Source organism: Sphaerodactylus townsendi, linkage group LG06 (assembly GCF_021028975.2).
Source record: "Sphaerodactylus townsendi isolate TG3544 linkage group LG06, MPM_Stown_v2.3, whole genome shotgun sequence".
Classification (NCBI taxonomy): domain Eukaryota; kingdom Metazoa; phylum Chordata; class Lepidosauria; order Squamata; family Sphaerodactylidae; genus Sphaerodactylus; species Sphaerodactylus townsendi.
This window is the reverse complement of record NC_059430.1, coordinates 79,280,550-79,300,803: the sequence shown is the minus strand read 5'-3', so window position 1 is coordinate 79,300,803 and position 20,254 is coordinate 79,280,550.

Below are 20,254 nucleotides of genomic sequence, written 5' to 3'. Positions count from 1 at the left end.
CATTATTTTGCGTGTGCGGAATGAGCCTTGGAGAAGAGGATAAACAAAAAGACTCTCTCTTCACCCAGCCTCCCTCTTGATGGCTGTCCAGAACCAATCACATCATCTATCCCCACAAAGTTTGAAGGAGGGATGAAGGAGGGGGAAAAAAGAAAAATGGATAGAGGGAAAGATGGGAAAGGCTCAGGTGTTCAATCCAAGCCAGAAAAGATTTTGAGACTGTAATATTTTTCATAAGGCTGCCTGATTGTTGAGATGAGCAGGCCACTTCAACCATATTACAGCCTTTAATTTCACTGGCTCACAGTTTGGTCCTTTCCGCACAGGCCAAATACAACGCCCTGGGGATGGCAAAAATGTTGTCCCCAGGGAGCTGTTCGCATGGGGGGTGCAGCTGCTTCGCAGCCGCGCCGCCTTCACTCCTCCCCAGTGGCGCGAAGCCGCTATTTTCCCACCTCGCTCCCCAAGCAAAGTTTTTGGAAAACGGCGGCTTCCAGCTGCTGCCGTGCGAATAGCAGCAGCTGGAAGGCGCCATCCCTCCCCCTTTTGCCCGATCGACCTACCTTCTCTGTGACTCTGGAGCGGTCGCGCAGGGCAGGGGGGCGTGTCCCCAGGCCTTGGCGATGTGCCGGACAGTCGCAGAGAAGGTAGGTCGATCGGGCGATGGCGCTCCGTGGCACTGTATTCCCTTTTGTTACCGGGACCGTTTGTGCGAACGGTCCCGGGGGGGTTGGGTCGGCATCATGTACGCTGACCCAACCCCCAGCGTGGCCGTGCAGAAACGGCCTTAGTTTCCAGGCTGAATTTAAAGTGCTGGTTTAGACCTTTAAAGACTTTCACTGTTTGGGACCAGAGTACTGTAAAAACTACCTTCTTCCACTTGAGCCTGTCTGCCTAGAGGAGTTTGAGTGATCTTGCTCAATATTCCATTGTTCCATCACTACCATCACCACCAGAAATTTACCAAGTGGTTACCTATGATAGGTCTGGTTAGTTGTATCCCCAACAATCTGAAACTCCCGCCATAGGAACTCTATTTTGCCCCATCCCTTCTAACTTCCAGAAGATAAAGACAATATTTTGTTAGTAAGGTTTGACCAAACGATTGTGAAAGACATATACTGATTCTCCATTTTGATGTCTGTTCACACTGGACTTTTAACCGGTTATTGCAATACTGTTTACCTCATCAACTATCTGTTTTATTGTAAAGAATTAAAAGGCACATACCTCTGTGTTTCTCATTTTTATCTGGTCTTTCTAAGCAGTTAAAGCTCATAGAAGTGGGTTTCCTTGCCCATTTTATCCTTTTGAACTTAAGTTGAGAGAGAGAGAAAGAGAGAGACTGTTCCAAGGTCACCCTGTAACTGTCATAGCAGAAGAGTTATTTCAATCCCCTATTCAGTGCTCTAACCACTACACAGCTCTGGCTCTAGGCATGTGAAGAACATTAATAAGAAGTGATCCCTGAAGATTTTTAAGACTAGCCCTTTTCCCCTTAGGCATGAATATTTGGATTTCTCACAGCTCAGAGTATGAATTCACTGAGAGGCCTGCTGGGTATTCCTGAAACAACCTTTCCAAACAGGAGGTCTATTTCAGGGGCTTAAAAACTGCAGATGTGACATTGGCTAGTATTGTGCTAACATTGGCCATCTACAGCAGTATTCCAGTTACATAAGAAAAGCTGGCTTGACCACCACAGGATTACTTTGCCAAGGGTAGAAAACTGGATTTTTAAAAGTGTGAAAAGCATGAACTTCAACATGGCAGAGATGAGCACACAGATTCCAGAGAGGGGGAGAAGGATAAATAAAGCAATTGTGTATGTGCATGTGTATGTGAAAAAAGTAACATGTTTTAAGACAGTGGAGCTGTCTTAATACCTTATTTTCAAGAGACAGGATTGTATAGTACATAATGCTGATTCAAAACCCTGCTGAGTCAAGAAACTCACTGGGTGACTTATAAGACCAGATGGCACCACTACCCCCTACTCCTACCATTGAAATAGCTGTTTCTCCAAAAGTCCATCATATAATTTATGGGGAGCCGTTAAATTGAGAAAACTTAAGAGACCAAAATATTCTGTGTTGTACAACATGAGAGGGAAAGGGAAGGGTCATGATCAAATGTTTTCAAACTGTTTTCCAAGATTGGAGGAATAATAGCTCATCAGAAATATCATAACCGTATTTGTTGTGCCTGATTGGTTTTATTTCTTAACCTTATGAGGCATATTTGTGTTGCACTGTCTCCTCTTCTGCCAACCTCTGATCCATTCTTCAGAACTGGCAGGATATTAAAATGTACAAAAGGGAACAGAGGTGCTACTGTGTTTCTGTAGCCATCCCATTTGACTCACTGGCAGACTGTGGAGGCTGTCAGATAATAGATAAGACTGGGCAAGAGGGAGGGGGAGAAATTAAAATGCAGGCTCAGGAACTAGTCAAAGCTGACTAGATCTAGGGTTTGGGGACTCCTCAGCAATAGTGCTGCCTGATGGCCTTTGTGCACCAATTGGAGTAAAAACAAAGGGGAGAGTGACATCATAATGATTGTACACAGAAGCGATGTCATGATAGTCTAGAAATCCTTTGGTCTCTCTGGTGATAGAGATTCAGGGAATTCCTAAAGTATCATGACATCACTTTCAGGTATAAATGAAATCACTGTCATCCATTGTCACTTCCCCATCCCCCCTTTTTTGCTCTTCCTCAAGTGAATGGCAGAGGTGGGGGCTGGATCTTGGAAGCCCATCACAGTAAGCCTACTCAGCAAATGTCATCTGCTGTGTCTTCCTGCCTACTTATGCCTCCATCTATCCTTTAACCGAGTGCAGGCAACACCATTGCTTTCCTGTGTCAATAGCCTGATTGCAATGACTGGTCCTAAAAGCAGCAACTGTCATTAGTGTCCAACCATTTCCCTCTTGGAATTGGCTGCTCCTAGAAGGTATGCCTACTTTCATAGATGGATAGATAAATGTAATCTGCAATCACTGCCAGGCACGGGGGGGGGGGGGGGGGGGTAACCACTACATGAAGTGCATGTGGAGGAAGGGAGGTGTGACTACTCCCACACTCCAGAAAGACAATGCAAGTGAGTGAACAGCAGCTGTGATTATTAGGGAACATTGTTATCGTTTGCGGAGAAGCATGGCACAGTGGTAGAATATCTGATTTGTTTGCAGAAGAACCCCACGTTCAATCCCTGGCAGATCCAGTGAAAAGGATCTGGTAGGAAGTTATGTAAATGACGACAATGTGAGACCCTGGAGAGTTGCTGCAATCAGAGTAGACAATACTGACCTTGAAAAACCAATGGCTCAATATAAGACAACTTCCCATATTCATGTGTATTAATCAAACTGGATGTCACTAGCAGCCAAGAGCTCCACTTCCATTCATTCACCAGCCCATCTTTGGCCCATGCTGGTGGTGTCTCCCACTGCTGTGACATTTGTTACCTATTTTTATTTATTTTTATTTATTTATTATTGTATTTATAAACCGCCCTCCCCCGAGGGGCTCAGGGCGGTGAACAAACAATAGATAGAGCACAGTAAAATCTACAGTATCAAATATAAATAAACATTAAATAATGGCTCTATATTGTTAAAACCAACCCTATTAAAATTAAATGCAGCGTTCCAACATCAAATAAATCGATGGCGTCCAATCACTAATCCCCTTAGAGGAAGGAGGAAGGGGAAAGGGCGGCAGGGTCCACAGATGACATAAGGGGGGGGGGAGCCATCAGCGACTGGGCTCCCCAAAAGCCCGGCGGAACAGCTCCGTCTTGCAGGCCCTGCGGAAATCGTTGAGATCCCGCAGGGCCCGCGTAGCTGGAGATAGAGCGTTCCACCAGGCAGGGGCCAGAGCTGTAAAGGCTCTGGCCCGGGTGGAGGCCCGTCGCATCATTGAACATTGAACATTAAACAAGATGGCATTGAACATTAAACAAGATGGCATCATCATGCAGAGGAGCAAATGCTTATTTCTGAGTCAGACTATTGGAACAATCATATCTGAAGCAAAGTCAACACTGCTTGCATGTCATAGAAATTCCTTGTGCAAACTACAATGAGAACACATTAACAAGGTGAAATTTCAAAATGGGGGGACAGGGTAATAGAAGGAAGCTTCTCTCACCATTCTGCCCTGCACCAGTCTACATAGATGCAATCCCACAATTTGGAGCTGTCAGCTTTTCAGCAAATGAAAAAAAGAAGTGACACCATCTTTGACCATCCAAAATGGCTATGCTGGGAATAATGGGATCTGCATGTATAAAAGCCATACAGCATGAGAACTGCTGGATGTAAAGGAATTGGGAGATATTTATTGAAAAAAGTGGGTGGATTCAACCCACTGAAGGTAAATATACTAAAGCTAAGATGCCAGAAATGTGGGCTTTCTTCATTCTGGACATCTGATTGACTTTAAAGGACCAGTCAAATTAGCATTCACAGATCTGTTTCAGGCGGGTAGTTGTACTAGTCTGTAGCACAAGAGCAAGATCCAAGTTCAGTAGTGTCTTAAAGATCATCAAAATTACCAGAGTATAAGCTTTCGAGAGTCAAAGCGCCCTTCTGTAACATAATACAAAAATACTGATATACTCTTTTGTTAGGAAAGAACAGGCTGAGAATGTTATTTTTTCTCATCATTGTCTGCAAAAGAGGCATTTTCTTAGAGTCAGAATGGTGGTGTGTGGAGGAGATCTTTTTGTTGTTGAACTTCCAGTCTTCTTACAGAATGTCATGGTGCTCTTGGTTAGTTCTTAAGAAAGAGATCAAAGTCAGATTTTCAGGTCTTGATGTTCCCATTCTCACTGTGTTCTTTCTGTCTTCACAACATTGAACAGAACTCAATTTACCAAGCAAGTGACAAGAGGACCTATTTGTCATTATTCTTTAATAAACCCACGGGTACACTCCAAAGTAGCAAGGCAAAAAAAAATTCTCTAGGTAGGAATTCAAAAGGTTTCCTTAATGAAAAGGTTTCCTTAATAAAGCTTGAACATTTATGTAACCAGCACACATGCATACACTGACACACATGGATTAATCAGATATCTGCCACAAAACAACCCCAATTAAACTAGGTATCACTGATGAATTTTCACAAATAGGTCATTTAAAAATATAATTGACCTTGCTTGCAATACCCATTTTATCTCTAGTCAGATATTTCATGTAGTCACATTAGTTACCCATTCACAATAAAGAATGAACAGTGACTTAAGTAAATTTGTGCCTGCACAACTAGTGGCTTTTAGCATGGTGCTGTACAGGTTGTTATTGTTGGTACATGCACATCATTTATTGAATAGCCTGGATTACTATGCCCTAGCATAAGCATAATGATTCATTTAAAAGAACCTGCATTTCAGTTGTATCTACTGTTTTGCATCTGTTCAGCTGTTCAGCTGATGGTAACACAGACTGTTGTTAGGGGGAACAAAATCTAAATTTCTCCCTGAAACCCAGCTCTCTGTCCCTTTTCCTCCTTTTTTTAAAAAAGATAGTTATGGTCATCATGTTGGCACAAGCTCAAGTATACTGAACTGCAATGCCCAGGTGCAAGAATGAACAAAGTATTTGTGATCCAAATTAAAACAACCAAGGCCAAACTAGATGATATGGTGACCCCAGTGACACTGGTGCCATTTTACTACTGGAATGCCCTCATTTTATAAGCACCATGGACACACAATCCCCCCTAGACTGTGGAGTAGGGTGAGGAGGGGATTCTTTCTCACTTCCACTCCATTTGCAAGCTCCCAAATGTGGGAGTTTTGAAAATTGCATGGGGGAGACAGGAGCCCATCTCCCATGCACCACAGCATATGCAAAGCAAGGGAATTTGTGAGCCAAGAGAATCCTCACCTTTTAGCATCAGGCAGAAAAATATTAGAGAGACAGTCTTCTATCCTCAACACCCTTATGCTTGTGATAAATAAGAAAGCACCCCTTTTATAAGTTAATCTGTTTTTCTATTGACTGGTTTCAGGAAACAGTGAACCAGGGGAGCTTTCAGGGAAGTGGAGCAGGAATGTACGAGCACAAAACATTTGCAGTACAATGTAAAACCATTCTGAGCATTTGAAAAAAAATCTCACAATTTGCAATTATGTTGTGATTCAGAGTACTGTGCATCTATCATGGCTTATCATTTGACCGCATTACCTAACCTCACTACTTTACCTAGGTTTATTCAAACCTTTTGTTTCCTCTCCTCTCCCCCTGCTTCTCTGCCTCTCGCTCTCCATCCTTCCATCTTTTTTTCTTACTCTTTTCTCTCTTTTTGCCACCTGCCCTCAGCTCTCTCTCTCTTTCTACCTCCCTCCAGCACTCTCTTTCTCTCTCTTTCTGCCCCCCACTCTAGTCCTCTCTTTCTCTTTCCTTGCCAAAATCACACTATTGCTGGCTCACTCAGATTGGCTCCAGACAATACGGCTATGCCTTTCCCCTTACAACTCCACTCTCTCTCCAGGCCTACTGCACTGTGTCCATTATCATTGGGCCCATCATGCCTCTGACCTGTGCCATCTAAGGTTAAGTGTATTCACTTTACTGAACTTGCCCAGAGAGCACTTTTTTAGGGGAGCATTCAGCCACCCTCGGTTGCTGTTGTCGGGATTTTTAAAAACTTTAATATTTTTCTGCCATTTACCAGGCAGATAGAGGGCACATATGGAGAATATATACATATATGTACATGTGTGTGTGTGTGTAACATCATAAGTAGTAGTAGACTATTACCAGGACACATGTATCAAGTCAAGTCATGTTCATTGCTTCTGACCATAGGCCATTACAATTACCCACAAAAGTTTAAATTAAAAATAAAATTTAAAATTAATTAATTACAATCATACATCTTAGATTAGAACAATCTTACAATCTACAAAATCTTGCTATATTTATTTCAAGTACTTTAGTCTTTATCTTTTTAGCAGCCAGACCAAAAAGTGAGACATTATAAGAAATAAAAGGTTCCTCAGTGGCAAGAGCTCCACAGATACAATAACACAAATATATTGGTATTTGGGTATAGCATCCCACTAGAAGGGCTGAAGGAATGGTCTGAAAGAGGAGCGAAGTAAAGTTTGTTCCGAGACTGCTTGAGTAGTGTTTGTAAGGTTGGAGTTCCCAGTCTGGCCTTTTAAAATTAAATTAAACCATGGAGAGAATTTTGCCTGGGTAATAATTGAGTTATCTTTTGCCACATAACATTGGAACATCCATTCTCAGATTGTAAATCCTGATAGGGGAGAATCTAGTGAGCCATTTAAAATGTCTTTAAAATGGACTAACCAGGTTGAATTTTCTTGTGTCATCATCTTGAAATATTTGTTGGACAGTAAATCAGTGTTTTTGTTTCTTTGTTTTTTCTAATATGGCAACAAAGCAACATGGATGTGACATCTTACAGAGGGTAAGTCTAGTTCAACTGACATTATGGTAGCTGGGGCCCCATTTGGTAGGACCCAGATCCTGTTCACATCTATCATATCTGCTTTCCACAGCATGTTGTTATAGGGAATTTGGATGCCATTTGGGGCATTTCTGTAAAAATGGATTGGTTTTTTTAATGTCGTGCTAGGATCAGAGACACCAAAATTCAAATTCCAGTTTGAATTAGGAATGTGACAAACTTTTACATAAACATGATCTCTAGGTAAACATTCACTTCTCAGCTCTCTTGATCAGGTGCAGGGCAAGTCCTTGATGAGAACACTTTAATGGACATTGTTGAAATTTGTGTTGAGCAGCTTTGTACCTGCATAGTACCTTTATACAGGGCTAGAGCATTGTAGATTTCATTCTTTAAGCTCTGGTTGTTGTCAACCTCTGAACTGTTTTTCATGGTCAACGTTGTTAGATAAAAATGAAATTAGCACAATTACATATCACTCTGTTTCTACAATTAGGCAATACTTCAGTTCTCATGCCATAATAGCAGTAATCAGCTAGAACTAAAACATATATTATGGAGGAATAATTCATGCAGGGAGAAGTGGATTTGATCACTAAAAACGGCACTAGATTCACTAGCCTTCTTCGACGGCGGGAGCAAACTGAACGGGTGCCGGTGGCTATTTGGGGAGTTAGGCCAAATAGGGGCTAGGTGCAGGTGGGGTAGCAACCATTTTCTTATGGTGCGGGGCACCCCTCCCCTGTCTTTTCCTAAAAAGGCTCACCAGCCATCCATCTTCTTTAGTTCTGGCAGCGACTTGGTCGGCTGATGGTGGTGAAGAAGCGCAACGGAGGCCATTTGACAACCCAAATAGGTAGGAAGATAGGAACCGAGGAGTGGTACTCTCGGCATGCAGTTGGGTGGGGTATCCCGGCACATCAGGCGCCAAGTTTTGGGGTGCAGGTTACGGCCTGCACCGGACCTCTCCCCCACTGTTCCAATGGATGTGGCTCTGGCCTTAGAGGGTCAGGAGCAAAAAAGAGGGGACCCTCTTTGCAGCTTTGACACCTCCTTTGCCAGTCAAGGTGCAGTTAACCCCAGGTGCAGTTTAGGTCCCCACCTTTGTCGGAGACATGGCCGGACTGCAGCACACCCATGGACTCGGTGCAGTATTCAGGCGGCCTGACTCCAGCCTTTAGGGACCAACTTGCTCTGATAGGGGGTCTCTTCCCCTATTTATTCCCTGGTCTGAGGCCGGTGGCAGCGATCCAGCACAGCCTGGTGGGACTGGGTCTACCCCTGTCAACACTGTGGCAACGCCCTTGGTGGGGCCGCAAGCACCAGAGCAGGAGACGGGATAGAGGCCTACCTGGAGGAGGTCTCTTGTGGGCCAAAAGGGCAGGCGGCGTTTGCCCCAGTGGGCCGGTTTGAGCCGTGGCTCTCCTGGTTCATCCCCTCCCAGGGAGTATTCTGCTGTGGTATCTGTGCAAGCGCATGGCTATTTGAGAAGGTTGCGGAAGTGGCCCCCTTTTTTGTCTAGGTAGGGCTTGCTCATAGGTGAGCTTCCAGGGGGAGGGGTTATACTACACTAACCGGGTTGGTGGGAACTGCCTGTTCCAGATCCTTGGACCTCTCTGGGCCTGCATCTTAATAGGTGGGGCCCCAGACCTGTAGTTTACATTGTTTTTTAAGTGTGCTCGGGCTCAGAGTGCCCTGGCACCACGATCCCAGAGCATACTTCGGGCCAAGCACTTGGCATACCGTACTTGTTAACTGGCGTGGCAGTCTTGGGAGCACCTTTCTGGGGCTGTGTGGCTTCTCCCCCCACCGATCCTGGGGTTCAGCCACCACAGCGGGGCACTGTCCCTGGACTGGGGGGGCACCGGGGGGTTGGTCCTGCCACCTTCGGATTCTGGTGCTTGTATAGGGGTAATGCGGTGTGGCGAACCCTTCAGCAGCAGGCTATGACACCACGCCCACACCGAACAGGTTTTTTGGGAGGATCCCCCCGAACGCAGGTTCCAAGGTGGGAGATCTGGACCCAGGCATTGGGATCCACGCATTAGTGGACCCGGCATGCCCCAGGATGGTTACACATGGTATTTGGACAAAGGGCCCAGCCACAGATCACCAACGCCACCGTCGGTGTGGGGGGCAGCCGGGGAGGGTCCATGGCAGCTTATAAGCCATGCAATTTGCTCGCTCCCCCCTTTTTTCTTCCATGTCCTCGATTCAATGGGAGTGGCTTCCTCAGCAGGGTCCTTCACGGGCTATCCCTCAGTGGGGGGGGGGGCAGAGCCCCTGCGTCACAATTTTTGGAAAGGGGGCTTTTGTATTCCTTGCGTAGGGGGGGTGATGGCAGGTCATTAGCGTGCCTAGCTGTAACCAGCAGATGCTGAAGATACATAGAGTTGTATTTTTCCTTTCAAATGGAATTTGAATATTGCATTTCCTTTACAGTTTAAAGTGGACACAGATAAGTGAAAGAGGATGACTGCTGCAAAAAAATCAACACCAATGAATAAAAAAGCTGCACAGTTACATGAAATGCATTCAACTGAATTCATAAGAATGTAAAAAGAGCTCTACTGGATTAGACCAGTGGTCTATTGAGTGCAGCATCCTGTATCATACTGTGGTCAACCAGTTGCCTTGGAGGGCCAACAAATGGTGCACAGAGGCCTTTTCTGATGTTTCCTTCTAGCATTGGTATTCAAAGCTTTATGGCCTTTGGATTTGAAGGTTTCCTTTAGTGATCATGCCTAGTAGTCACTGATGGACCTATCCTCCAGGAATCAATCTAATGCCCTTTTAAAGTCATTTATCCAGAGGTCATCATTTGGACACATGCACACAGCTTGATGAATATTCACATCTTTACTGGAGCATGCCTAGTCTCGGTCATGAAGTTCTGCAAGTCATTTCAGATAAGTCAATCTCTTAACTCAAAGAGGTATGAAAATACAGTGGAAGAAGAAATGTTCACTATTCTGAGATTCTCAAGAAAGGAGAGTATTAAAAATGTAACAGATAGAAACTAGATTAATACCAAGTTTGCAAAATCCCATTCATTTTATTGTACTTGACAGAGTTAATGGCTTTTCAAACTGTCATTGATGTTATAGTGCCAGGACTAAATACACCATATTTCCTCCTTTGTAATTAAGAATAGATAGGCATTTTTCCCTCAGCATGAGGAACTGCAGATGAGAATACCCTGCACAAAATGCAATGAAATAGGAAAATAAAAGAGAAGCCTTTTATGTGACAATTGATATAATAGCTGTAATATAATTGCCTCTAAGTTTACAAGGCTATAAATGGCTTTCAATAGATGATGAATATCAAAGTCATAGGTTTTTAAGAGAGGAAAACTCACTGGACCCTTGAATCCTGGCAAACAGATGAGTACAAAGTAATATGGGTTTAATGGGTTTTTTTAAGGTTATACTATATTGAACAATATATGGAGAATATGATGAACTCATACACAATACAAAAAGCACTGTCAACAATAATCCAGAAAATAAGACCATAAATCAGGTCAGTGATGTTCAAACTGGAATTGCATCAGTGGTTCCTCAATTAGAAGATCAGTAATGGTACAAAAGATCAATAATGGTGTGTAAGCATCATCAGATTTAGCGTGCTTAACATCTTACAGAGCTTCTTCGGCTTCCACGCATTGATGGTTATCCCCTTTGCATACTCAGGCTGACCATCAGAAATGCATGCATGTTAGGAGTTTCATCATGTTGAGCAAAGCAGAAACAAACACATTAAAATATATGGCTGTTTTATTAACAACCAGTGACACATGATTGTTTTATTATGAGCAAGCTTTAGAATACACACACACACACACACACACACACACACACACACACACATGTGCATGTATGTATATGTATGCATATGCCAAGGGCTGCTGTTGGCTTCTGAGTCACAGCTAACATTACCTCACAAAAGAGCATTTAAAGGATTATTGTTATCCATCTTCTGAGCCATTGCCTAGGAAAGATCATTTGCTGTCTGAGGGTTACTTTGGAGCTTCTATAATCCTGAAGGTGTTATACAAGCTGACTCACTGTCAATTACTTGAAGTTTTGAATCATGATAATGACACAGGGAAAAGGAAAGGTGGTATAGTATAGCTCAATGCCATTAGATCTCAAAAGCTAAGAGGGGTACTTGGATAGGAGACCAAGGAAGGCTCTGCCTTAATAGCAGAAATAAGGACGATGAGTAAGGAAAAGCCCCCCGCAAGGCATGTATGAATGAATTCTCTGTCTGGGGTTTCCCTCATGTTACTCTTTAATTCTCATTTGTGAGGCTGGTATTCACAATGCACTTCTTTTTGTTTTTATTACGTTATACCATTTTTATCTCACTAACTATGCAAGCCAAAGGGGGTGGATGAAGCTGTATTGGAAGTGGTGTGACCACAGCCACTTCTCTGTCACCAGTGCCTTGCAAAGAGGCATAGACACTGCACAGAGGCACTTGTCTCGGTTATGGAGTGCCATGCAGCTCCATGGCACCTGAATCTAGAAGTTTTCCTCCACACTGTCACTTCTGTGCCATTGGTAGACACCAGGTATGGGCAGGTATGAAGAGGGCATTCCTGGGGGCAAAGCTGACCTTAATCAGCTCTCAGAGTAGTTTTGGCCCATGAATGACCCCCTTTTTGGAGCACAAACTTACACCACCAAAAAGAATGACATAATCATTTTTTAAAATGGGCTTTCCTGGGAGGAAAAAATATATTCTCCTTCTCCCCAAGCACCCACACCACCAATTGCTTCTGTGGAGGTGCCACTATGCTGTTGTCCCCAGCCACTGCTCTATCACTTCCCACTGTTGGATTGGGCTGCCTGTTACCAGTTTTGTTCTATCAATGCAAAAAGACTGAAGGAAATGCACTGATATTAAGAGAACACAGTTGATTCTGAGAAGATAAAAACTCACATGAAAGCTCAAAGGTTCAGTTAGTATGCACAAGAGTGAAAGTAAAATGGGAAGCTTGGAACTGAATTTTCAAAGATGAGAAATTTAACAGCATCTCCTGTTGACATACAGGTAGAGGAAAGCTGATGAGATCCTCTGAAAGAATTGGTTAGTTAGTGAAGGATTATCATTACTTTCATTACTCATGTTATTCTGGCAGAAAGTTTAGTTGAACTCTTCTATAGGGCTGCTACCTTTTGCTATAGAGTTTCCAGGGCATCAACCGTTTTAAAAAGCTATAGGCATCATTTGGATTTCATGCTTCTTTATGTTTGAAGACATGAATAGGAGATCGGAAGGAGTGGCTGGGAATGGAAGCAGAACATTGGCAAGGTAAGAAACTGGCCAGTGGAGGGAATGTACTGTTCCATCTTACCTGAGTTTTGTCCTGAATAAGTGGTTGTTGTGTGACATTGGAATATATGTTTCTTCTCTTCTTCAGTGATTGAGAAGATTGCATTTTCTAGCTGTACAGGAGTCAGTGTGGTGCAGTGGTTAACAGTGGTAGACTCTAATCTGGTGAATGGGGTTTGATTCCCCACTCCTCCATATGAAGAAGAGTTGGATTTATATCCCCCCTTTCTCTCCTGTAAGGAGACTCAAAGGAGCTGACAATCTCCTTCCCCTCCCTCGCCACAACAAACACCCTGTGGGGTACATGGGGCTGAGAAAGCTCAGAAGAACTGGGACTAGCCCAAGATCACCCAGCTGGTGTGTGTTGGAGTGCACAGGCTAATCTGAATTCCTCAGATAAGCCTCCACAGCTCAAGCAGCAGAGCGGGGAATTAAACCCAGTTCCTCTAGATTAGAGTGCACCTGCTCTTAACCACTACACCCCTGCTGCTCTCAGTGGTGGACTCTAATATGATTGGTGGACTCTAATCTGGTGAACTGGATTTTTTCCTGCTCTTCCACATAAAACCTGCTGGGTGACCTTGGGCTAGTCACAGTTCTCTCAAGGCTCTCTTAGCCCCACCTACCTCACAAAGTGTCTGGTTTGGGGAGAGAAAGGGAATCTGCTTTGAGACTCATTACAGGAGATAAAAGCTGGGTATAAATCCAAACTCTTCTTCTCAAAAGCTGCCACAACCTACCATACCTCAAGTTACAAAATCCACTTATTGTGACATTACCCTGTAGCATAAGCAGCTACTGTGCAAGTGTCAAGCTGCTCAGTATAATATTCAAGCTGAACTTTGAATAATATTGAAGTAGTCTGGTGAAGGGACTCAATTTGCAAGCAAATGAAAAATTCACTTACAGTACGTTCGACTAGCAACCACTCCCATGTCAAAGTTCTCAGTATCTCTAGTGCTGTGCAATTTGCAGCATCTTTCAGTTCAGATGGTATGAGTCAATATAACACTGATTTTAAAAATCCTGATGTGAATGTGCATACCCTGGCACCAACATTATCTTTTTTAATATAATGTTCTATAAACATGCACTCATCAATAAAACATTACACTCAAAGAATTGCTGCAACCTTCACAGCAAGGCTGCTTTTTCCCCAGTGTTTTTGTAGTGTTAGGAAGACAGCCTGGAAAATGATGCATAGGAACTGAAAGAACTATTGTGGCAGTCTGCACATGATTCAGTCCCAGACTTAATTTTAGAAAGTCTCCAAGTTAATCCATAATTAAGGTGGAGTTCACAGCAGCATAGTGAGAAATTCCAGAACAATGGAGGAACAGGAGAAATTTATTCATTTCTATTTAGTTGACAGTGAGCCCAAACAGGCCAATGTGCTGTGCAAGCATGTGCCCTGAAACATGGCCCAGAATCCTTCATAATGTGAGGGTTTCTTCTTTGGCTCAGATTTGCCAGCTGAGTCAGAGAGGAATTTGGCAGCTTGGAAGCTTATCTTCTACTCTGAGTCAAACAAGTATGAACTTTGTCAGCATCTCTCAAATTAGTCACATTTTGTGATGACAGGGGAGAGGACCCATATTGCCATTGTCCAGGGTCTAAAATTACCTCAACTTCACCACAACTCATGCTCAAAAACATATGAACTTTACCAGAAGAAAAAAAACAGGTAGGGAAAAACAGCTGTTGTCACAGGAAAAGTTTAGCATGTCCTCCTTGCCTGTCCATTTAGTGTTTTCAATTACTCCACCACTGATCCTTCATAACTATTGGACATGACTTGTATTCTAACCCATGGCCACATTGCCACAACATTCAGTTTGCCCCTTGGTGTACAACCTGCCTTACTCATGGGGGAGCCACTGAGAAAAAGTTTCCATTTAGCATGTTAGGTTACAGGCCAAACTAATTTGCAAAAGCACAAGGTGACTCATTGCAGATGTCCCTGTTGCTCAGCACTTGGAAAGCATTCAAGATACTCTGCCTATTCTGCCTCAAGGACCTGCTCTGGCCATTCTATACAGATATCTGAGGGTGAAGGTTCAAACTTTTATTTGGTCAGGTGAATTCTCTTTGGTATTGTTTTTTATATATTTTTCCCCCTGCAGTGTGCTTTGCTGGCCTGACCCAGAAGCTGGCCATTCATTTCCAAAGAAAACAATTACCTCAGATTCCAGTAAGGCTAATTCAAGTACAGTGCATACAATACTCACACACTCTGTCTTCAGGCTGTGTACACAACACTGGCACAGCCTGTCATTTTAGCTCTGAAATAATTAAGAAGGATAGCCCCTGTTATTAAACAGAGCTCTGAAGAAAGGATCTCACAATCTGATCTGCTTGTATTATGGTCACGGTGCCCCCAAAGAAATGGTGTTCTACAGTATTACAGGCATTTTCTTTTGAAAGTTCTAAGGCACAGTGACATGTCCCTACTCCAAACTGTTCAGTACAAAGTGCCTCTCATAAATCCCAAGTATTATATTGCCAGTCAAAAGAAAAAGCAACAGGAGAATGAAGTGTGTGCATGTGTGTGTGTGTGTGTGTGGGGGGGGTTATATTGCCAGTCAAAAGAAAAAGCAACAGGAAAATGAAGTGTGTGCATGCGTGTGTGTGGGGGGGAGGACAGTATTGACCTTTCATGCAGGATTCACAATAATAAATCATTCACTGGAGTGTTGACTGGTTAACCCTTTTTGGTGCTTCCAGATAAGAACTCCTGATAACCAAGTTTCTGCTTCATTCTTTTTCAAATGTATATATTTTTACTTATGTGCCATAGATAAAAACTACCTAAAGCTCAGTAGTTTGTGACACATCAACGTGTATATGGTAAGAAGGAGCAGGGAAAAGCATGATTTTTCACTCTGCTCATTGAGGCTCTCATCCATTTTTTTATTTGCTGTATGTAAGATACCAGTATAAAATTTCAACTGTGCATACAGCACATATATATCTATGGATGTGTCATCAAGCTTCAAGCAACTTAAGGTGACTCCAGCAAATGGCTGTCAAGGCAAGTGAGAAACAGAGGTAGTTTGCCATTACATTTCACTGCAGAGTCACCTTTGGTGGTCTCCCATCAAAGTACCAACCCTGCTTAGCTTCCAAGATATGATGAGATTGCCCTTTGATCATACCCATGCTGAACTGAACATGACAGCAGACTGTGGATTGTCAGTGGCATCAAAGGTGTTACTGGAGTACTGAATTGGCAGAAAGGTAAGGAATGTGCCTGATATCCTCTTGTTCCTCACTTTGAAAGGGCCAGTGTATAGCCCAAACCATTCCCATATCCTACACAACCCTGAAGAATGTGGTTTGGTGACCTTGTGCATACAATGTGCAGGGATAATGAATGTAGAAGGGGACTGGAACCAAGGGTTACACTCACAGCTCAGTGGACTGGCATTCATCTAACCTGAGCACAGAGCTCAAGTACATATTAACTGTATATTTGCAAGCTGATCACTGCTTTTTCAAATGTTCTTGATGGATCCCTGGGGACATAGCCTACATATGTGCAGTAGGTACATGCATAGGTGTGCTTCCTGTGAAGCAAACACATGTAGGGAAGTGGTGGTGGGGGGTGGCCAGTAAATTCACTGTTCACATACTGATGCTATAAATAAGAAGGCATGTATATTTTACAGGGCTATAGAAAAGGGTTCAGAGAAACAGCCTAAGGACTCACACTGATATTGATTATTTTGAATACATTTTAAAGATCTATCCTGGAATGATTATAAAAAGCACAATCCACTCTAGAAGGGAGAGAATTCAGAATGTAGTTCATCCAAACAATCAAACAATAAACATTTAGAGCAGATGCTATAAACAGATGTGTTTCCTAGGGGATGAAGAAGAATACTGGGAGCGGGGAGGTGGGTCAGAATTATCCTCCAGCAGTTGATGAAAACTGCAGATGAACTACTTTCTGGTGTTGTACTTTCATTCTGGAATTAGAGAATTGTGGCTGCAGTTTAGTTTACCATTTTTTCTTGGCAGAAAAGTTTAAGAAGATTGGTTGCTGTGCTTCTTCCAGCTTCTCTTAGAATGACTGGTAGACATGATGACAACTTTAATATAGTTACTTTAAAAGTTTAAATGCCTGAGAAACAATACATTTGAAAACCCTAATTGTAGGGATATGATTGAAGGGGGGATATGATTGAAGTCTACAAAATTATGCATGGGGTAGAAAATGTTGACAGAGAGAAATTTTTCTCTCTTTCTCACAATACTAGAACCAGGGGGCCTTCATTGAAAATGCTGGGGGGAAGAATTAGGACTAATAAAAGGAAACACTTCTTCACGCAACGTGTGATTGGTGTTTGGAATATGCTGCCACAGGAGGTGGTGATGGCCACTAACCTGGATAGCTTTAAAAGGGGCTTGGACAGATTTATGGAGGAGAAGTCGATTTATGGCTACCAATCTTGATCCTCTTTGATCTGAGATTGCAAATGCCTTAACAGACCAGGTGATCGGGAGCAACTGCCGCAGAAGGCCATTGCGTTCACATCCTACATGTGAGCTCCCAAAGGCACCTGGTGGGCCACTGCGAGTAGCAGAGAGCTGGACTAGATGGACTTTGGTCTGATCCAGCTGGCTTGTTCTTATGTTCTTAGGGATTGATCTAGTAATGAAGCAATAGGCCAAGATTCCAGAAATGGCTACAGGAGATAATTGCTCAGGAGACAATACCTTTCCTGATATAGAAATATACATATTCAGGTCTTTCCACTGCTTCCTTTGATTCACCTTCCTTACTAGATAGTGTGGTTCTCTTCAGGGAGAGTCTGGGCATTCTCTGTGGCTGCACAGTGAGATTGTTTGAATGTCATGTAAATGACAAACCTTATATATTTTGTGATGGGGATGGAATTTTTATGAATGGTTGATGGCATGATTATTTTACTTGACTTGTGATTCTTCTTGCAATGATGTTGTTAATTGATCTGAGCTTTTGTTTGAAAGAACAGGAGAAGAATGTTTGGCATCAGCAGAAAAATCCTCTCCTTCATTTTGTCTTTACAGTAGATCTTTCAGACATGCTAGGAGTGAAAGAGTGTGACTGGATCAACTCTGATGATATTGTGCACAAGAACTCCATTGTAAATATGTATTGATCACCTTTTTGATTTCATTTGTGGCACTGTCCACTTCAGTTTGCATGCATGCCACTTCATCCACAGAAGTTTATGGAATAATAATGTTGTCCTACTGTTGTGGAGGTTCTGATGGCACTACACCAAATCCTGGAAATGGTTGAAGAAATGTGGTCAGTCTTCTTGCAAACATAATTTCACAGTTGGAATGGTCTAGAGGAAGTGGAAATGGTAAGCTCCAACTATCATGAATGTAAGTGGTCCCTGTGTCCACCTGTCATTAGGTTGTACATGCTCTCCAAGCCAAGTGGATGGCTTTTTTATATTCCCCTGTATATGATGTGTCTTCTAATCATCTAGTTGTTTCCTCCAAAAATATGTATGGAAATGGTTATTGAGAATATTGACTATTCTAGACCTTCTACTACTCCTAGACCTTCTGCTGTATTAAACAAGCTAATGAAATCCTAGTAATGAAATCTCATAGATAAATATTCTGGGAATCTGAAATAAATGGGATTTAAAACATTTTAGACTAATGTTAATAAAGGAAGGAAGAGGAAGGCAGTGACAAACAACCTCTGCTTTTCTCTTGCCTTGAATGCCCCTTGCTGTAGTCACCATAAGTCAGTTGCAACTTGACAGGACTTACATATATACATTATTTTCTTGCACCCCACATCCCTTTGTACAACAGAGAAGAAAATATATTTCTATGAGAAAATGAACAAAGGCTGAACTCACATCTCTCCACTCGCACTCTTGCTACAGTTTAGATTGCTTCCTTGTGGTCCAGCAAAGTCAGCACACTCTAACTGGAAATTGCTACATATTATAGAGAAGCATTTAGGGACATGTGTCAAAGGTATTTGAACAAGCTGTGAGAACAGCTTGCACAAGTTCACTCAAGTACAGAAGCTGAAATGACTCCATTTGATACCATAAGCTTGGCATTAAGAGCTCAGTGCTTTTATTTCCCCAGTGACTCTGATAAAAGTAGCCTACTATGGCAATGGCAAGCCGTGTGATCACAACAAAAGACTTCTATGATTCCCAGAAGCAGCTCAGCATGAGTAAGCAGTTCCAGTCTTCATTCAAACCTGCATACCATTTCAAGACTGCTGTTTTGTTACACAACTTTGAGATGACTTCTACTCCCTTGAATATTTTCATTTTCTACTGCATGGGTAGACTCCAATGGCTCACTCATCATTTTAGAAATACATTGAATAAACTCCTAAATACATTTCAGATCTAGCATCTGGATTATAGTACATGTGTGTTTCAAACAATTCAGGGCAAAAAATGGGAGAATGTTAAATGATTGCAGATATTTAAGTGGAATGGGACAAGAGAATTGGGATGAAGCAACAATGGAATAGTCAGAAAAGTGATTAGCACTACTCCATGACTCAGTTTGAACATATGAAAATACTGTTCACTGTAACAAACTATTGATGCTGTGTTTTAGGAATGCCAGGCTTCCTGCAATAGCGAGGATTGCTGGCAACCCAATTATTTGCACACCAGTGCCTCAGTGGATTGTATTTATGTCACTTTCAGTAAAAACTCTAGCATTTTACAAAATCTCTGCAATAATCCTAACTGCTTCATCAGCCATGGAGTCACCTGTTGGCTGAGTGGCATCTTACCAGCAACTGGGGAAGAATCTGATCCTGTGAGAAGCCAGGAGTCTGGAAGAGCACATGTGGTTTGTCATGCCCTCTCTAAAAAGTCTAGAAGTTCAACCAATGAGGAATTTCCTGACTTCCCATTTCAGGCAGTCAGAATAAGGGCAGGAAGAAGACATGGGAGGAGACATACTGGCCATTTTTGCCTGCACTGCTTGCCCCACAGTTGTTTGCAATGCAGTAGGCTTTTCTCATGGCTTTTTGATTATACAGGGATTTTCATTCTGTGAAGTGTCCCTAACTGAGCTGATCCACCATTTTGTCCACCTTGCTGCTTCCATGTTGTTTCCATACAACTTCCATTTGTTTTTCCTGCTTTTTTTGGACTATTATTTTGCTGGACCATGTCAAATTTTTGTCTTGTCAATTTCACTGTGTCTATTGCTCCAGGAATAGATCTTCAGATTGAAAAAAGGCAAGCCATTCTGATCTTTCTAAAATGATGGCCTGAACAGTGAGAGGAACTGCTGTTGTGTGGATGGGGAAGGCTGAAAGAAGCATGAAAACCCAAAGAAAACTAAATGTATGTTGATTTTCTTTCCTTTCCCTTCGAAGGGAGAAGAAAAATTGCACTTGCAAAACTTTCAGAAACTGTTGGGATTCTCTGATCTGTAGGTGGGGTTGACTGCCAAGTGGAGGAAATGTGCAT